At 34.2% G+C, this 5082-nt stretch overlaps 1 pseudogene; it reads left to right on the forward strand.

Annotated features, from left to right (window-relative positions):
* The first annotated feature begins 1634 nt into the window (after window positions 1-1634).
* On the forward strand, window positions 1635-2757 carry LOC123610302 (annotated as a pseudogene).
* Window positions 2758-5082: the final 2325 nt, after the last annotated feature.

Consider the following 5082-nt stretch of genomic DNA (forward strand, 5'->3'; position numbering starts at 1 on the left):
ATAAATGAATGGCATATATATGAATGACATATAGATAATTTAATATGTAGTGCTAGCATATAGAAAAAATTAAATTTAAATGCAGCTAAAAATTGTAATGACTCTTGTTCTTATTACCAGATAACAATGACAAAAGAAAGAGGTGCCTGGGTGGCTCAGTTGGTTGAACATCTGACTTCGGCTCAGGTCACAGTCTCACGGTTCATGGGTTCCAGCCCTGCATCGGGCTCTGTGCTGACAGCTCGAAGCCTGGAGCCTGCTTCAGATTCTGTCTCTCCCTCTCTCTCTGACCATCCCCATATCACACTCTGTCTCCTCAGAAATAGATAGACATTAAAAAAAATTTTTTTTAATGATGAAAAAAGATCAAAACCACAAGTTACTCTTGGTGATGAGTTAATTTCCATAAAATAATAATAATTGATAATTTGTTATGCACCATAAGCCAAATTGCTTCTCTTCTATTATGGAGTCTATGTATCTTTTATTTGGTGTTTTTTAAAATAATTTCTTCTGAGATTATAGCTCATCTTTGGGTTTGGTGACTTAGTTTATTTAGTCTTTCTACCTAGAAGTTTTATTTGGAAAAAATATTTACACATGATATAATATTTTGGTTAGGGTATTAATCTTACTATTTAATGGAATTAATTTTTCTCTAAGGCTTCAGGGAACATAGAGAAATAATGAAGGGAAGAAGGACAGCATAAAAATTATTGGCTCTATTCCCTTATGCTGAATAAATCTCATATGGATATCCTCAAAATTAGCTATGGCTTCTCTCAATGTCCTCAAATCAAAATAATGTCAGTATCTCTTTTCCTTAACAGCATGTCCTTGCATCCATTTCTGATAATTTTCCACTTTTTGAGTTGTACCTGATGGTGAGTGGGAGGAGTTTAAGGAAGGAAATACAAAACAGTAAAGGGTCAAGGGTGTTCTTACACTAAAATCACCACCTCTTACAAATAGAGATAAAGTGGTAAAATTTCAAGACTCAAAGAAAAGATAGAAATCCTTAAGGACATTAGAAAGGAAAAGATTCTAAAATACAATTCATTGGACATTCCATCAACAGTAAGAGATACTGAAGACAACATGGCAATTATTTCAAAGGGCTGAAGGATGTAATTTTGAATATAGTACTAGACATGCAACCAAATATTCATTTTAGAATAAAATAATGTAATTTTTATAACACAAGAAGTTAGATTATAACTAGCCCTAAAAAATTAACAACTCAAAAATTAGACCCAGAAAAACAAGAATGATAACAAATCCAGGAAGGTAGTGTGAGAATGTAAGACATAATATTGAAATATGTCTTAATCAATTTTTTATTAAATGTAAGAATTACTGTCAAAAGTTGATATTGCAATATTATTATAAGTTCTAATTTTGGCTTAAAATTCTAGATAACCTATACTGAAAGTGAGAACTAGGCAATGGGGAGAATAGAGAGAAATAAAACCTCATTTTGATTGGCAACAAAAAGATGGTTGAATTCCAGAAGTTATGTGACATGTGAATTTTAGATGTTCAAAGGAAAAAGAGAAGGATAAACACTAAAAATAAAATCTGAAATGTATGTTCAAACACATTTGGATGACCTACTGTGACAATTTTATCAAGTCATGGCTGTGAGAAATCTACCTACCACTCTAATTAAGAGACCACTGCCCGCCTGTTTGGATGGGCCAGATGTCGGCAGCCAGGCTGTGGGGGCTGATTTGCCCCCGACGGATATGTGGTCCTTGGTTGCTACAGGTCCAGGTCCTTACAGTAGTGCCGGGTGCAGGGCTGAAGATGGTGATGGTCTGCTCACCGCTACTGAGCTGAGTGATTCCACCATGTCGCTGTCTCCCCTTGGCCACCAGAGCTTCCCTTTTGACTACAACGACGGTGACAGGGTGGATGAGGAAGACCTGGATGAAGATGCTCATGATTCAAAGGCTAAGGTGGCCTTAGGAGTGGAGTTACAGCGGTACGCCAGTGTGGTTGAGTCAGACGACAACCGAGAAGAACAGAAACAGGTGCACCTGCCAGAAAGTCTCCTGACACCATGGGAACTGTGGTTCGTTGGCAAATAAAAAGAGGAACGAGACCATCTGCGACAGAAAGCACTGGAGGAATTAAATTAGCGGCTAGAAAAAAAAAAAAAGAAAGAAAAGAAATTGAAGAACGTTGAAAAAGAAAAGTAATTGCTGAAGAAAAGCATAGAGAATGGGTTCAGAATGAACAGAACCAAAAAGAAAGGGAACCAAAAAAATTAATGAAATGGAGAAAAACGCAGCAGAAGAACTGGGGAAAGAACATTTCCAAGAAAAGGCAAAGAAAAATATCAAGAATGATTAAAGAAAACAAATGCTGAAGGATGTGAGAAGAAAGAAGAAAAGGCTAAAAGAAAAAACAAGGCAAGCTGAATTACACAGAAAAAAAGGAAATAGCAGAAAAAAAGTTTAAGGAATGATTGGAAAATGCAAAAAAAATAAACCTTGTCCAGCTGCAAACAGCTGTGGCTATGCCGATGGAAATCTTACAGAGTTTCACTGTGGAAATTCTGATCCAGAGCGAGCTTTTTATAATCCGATTCCAAAGACACCCATCCATATGCCTCCTTCCAAGGAACCTAAGGACCTATCAGGAAAGAAGGCTAAAAGGACTACGATAAGTTGGTCAGGTGGGTCGTTGTCTCTGGTGTTTCAGAAAGCCGGAAGCAGTGTTTGCCTTGGGAGTCTGTGCAGAACACAAAGATAGTGGCATTGCATGATTTTACCTGGAACTATGTAATTTAAAAATTAGAATCATTTTTCCCTGCTCAGTCAGCCTGTCCATATTCAATGTGATTACTGACGAGTTCAAATTTTTGCTTTGTGTATGTTGTCCTTGGACTTAATTTAGGAAGATATTTTATATATCTCCATTTTTATAAGTGCTTTATAAGGTTGATCTTCACATATTGTTTCACAGGATAAGTGTGTGAATAACAATTGTGTTTATATGTAGTTTGCATTAAAACTATACTATGATACTAATAAAACCAACAATTTATATTGTGTTAAAAAAAGAAACCACTGACTATGAAGAGATACGTGTTTAAATACATACATACATGCTTTATTGAATGTTGTATAATAGTGTTTTATTAAATGTTCTACTTAATAATACAAATTCATTTTTTCACATACTGTATTCACTCTGAAATTTGACATAACAAAATTGAGGTAATTCTGTTCTCTCTGCAAATTTTCACTCATTCATTTGACCTAAGTATTATCTTTAATGACTATTTAGGTCACCCTTGAAATCTTTTGCAATTGACAGTTATAGGCCTTTGTAGGTAAGATAAAAAGTAATTAGTAAACTATTGTTCCCTACACAAGGAACAGAAATCTGTCACACAGAATATTACTATTAATCTTAATCATTGATATCCTTATTATTTTCAGTATTGATAGAAAAAATAAGTTATTTCAGGATTTTATTATTTTGAGACTGCACATTTCATTATTTCATTATAATAATATTCAAGTATTTTGTTATTTCCCTGCTAGAAAGTGTTGAAGTAATTATATTCCTGTTGTAGTTATGCTGCTGTGAATATTCAGGTTTACTTAAAGCAGTGTTTATATTAGGGAATATTGAAGTTCAGTTCCTACCAATTGAATTGGTCTGTAAAAGGCCATGAGAAATCTAATGCTTAGATTTTTTTTTAATTGTGAAAAAGTGTAAATTACTTAATTACCCACATATAATTAGGTGAGACATTGTTGACACTTTCAGTATTCCACTTTATTCATTTATTTATTTATTTATTTATTTATTTATTTATTTATTTATATTAAATATAATTTGCTGTCAAATTGGTTTCCATACAACACCCAGTGCTCATCCCAACAGGTGCCCTCTTCAATGCCCATCACCCACTTTCCCCTCTCCCTCACCCCCATCAACCCTCAGTTTGTTCTCAGTATTTAAGAGTCTCTTTAGTATTCCACTTTAAAAGATACTGCATACACATGAAAAACAAAATCACTCTAGAGAAAATTGCAAGTTAATGTTTCCTATTCTGTTCTTCAATGGAAATAAAAATGAAAGGTACAATAAGAGGGTCAGTGACCTAAAGTTAAAATGCAATATCTTTTGAGGGGAGAAAATAATAAGCCTAGCACTGAGTAACCTCTCTATACTTCTGTGGCCGGACTAGTAAATTCAAACCCCAGGATGGCATTCAGAGTAGCTCCCATTATTCTCTCCAATATTGTTTTACGCAAGGACTCATGAATTTTTACCTGATAGCTTCACCTAAAAACATTTTTTAACAGCTTACAAATCATATCCCAATATGTCATTTAATATTTTGATGGAATAAAAGGACAAATTTGATATTTCCAGGAACCTTTAAACCAGTATTTTTCCTTATATATTTTTTGCTGTACATATCACACTGTTCAACATTTCTTTTTTTTACAGATTTGTTCTCTTTAGAAAAAAGAAAAAGAAAAGGCTGTAATCAGTATTCTTTTGTAAATCTTTTTTGTAGAAGAAAAACAACTAAACTAAGATGAGAATATACTTCATTCAACTGAAAACTTATTTCCAAAGTATCTGTAGTATTTTATATACAATTAGCAATGCATAAGAATTCTGGACTCCACTTTCTCATTAATATTTAGTGCATCAGGGTGCATGGGTGGCTCAGTCGGTTGAGCGTCCAACTTTGGCTCAGGTCATGATTTCACAGGTCATGAATTCTAGGCCCACATCAGGCTCGGTGCTTAACAGCTTAGAGCCTGGAGCCTGCTGCAGATCTGTCTCCCTTTCTCTCTGCCCCTCCCCCCATTCTCACTCTGTCTCTGTGTCTCAAAAATGAATAAACATAAGAAAATTAAAAACAATATTAGTGTATCAGTCTTTTTTCATTAACCATTCTGATTTGTCTTTTGTTGTGTGTTCCAATGTTTTGTTTTTGTAAATTAAACTATTCTGTTTTCATTGTATATTCATATAAATTTAGGAAGCAACTTTTCTTAGTTATCTTAAATGTTTATTCATTTTGAGAAAGAGAGAGAGTGCATGAGT

The sequence above is a fragment of the Leopardus geoffroyi genome, chromosome C2 (assembly GCF_018350155.1).
Source record: "Leopardus geoffroyi isolate Oge1 chromosome C2, O.geoffroyi_Oge1_pat1.0, whole genome shotgun sequence".
NCBI classification, from domain to species: domain Eukaryota; kingdom Metazoa; phylum Chordata; class Mammalia; order Carnivora; family Felidae; genus Leopardus; species Leopardus geoffroyi.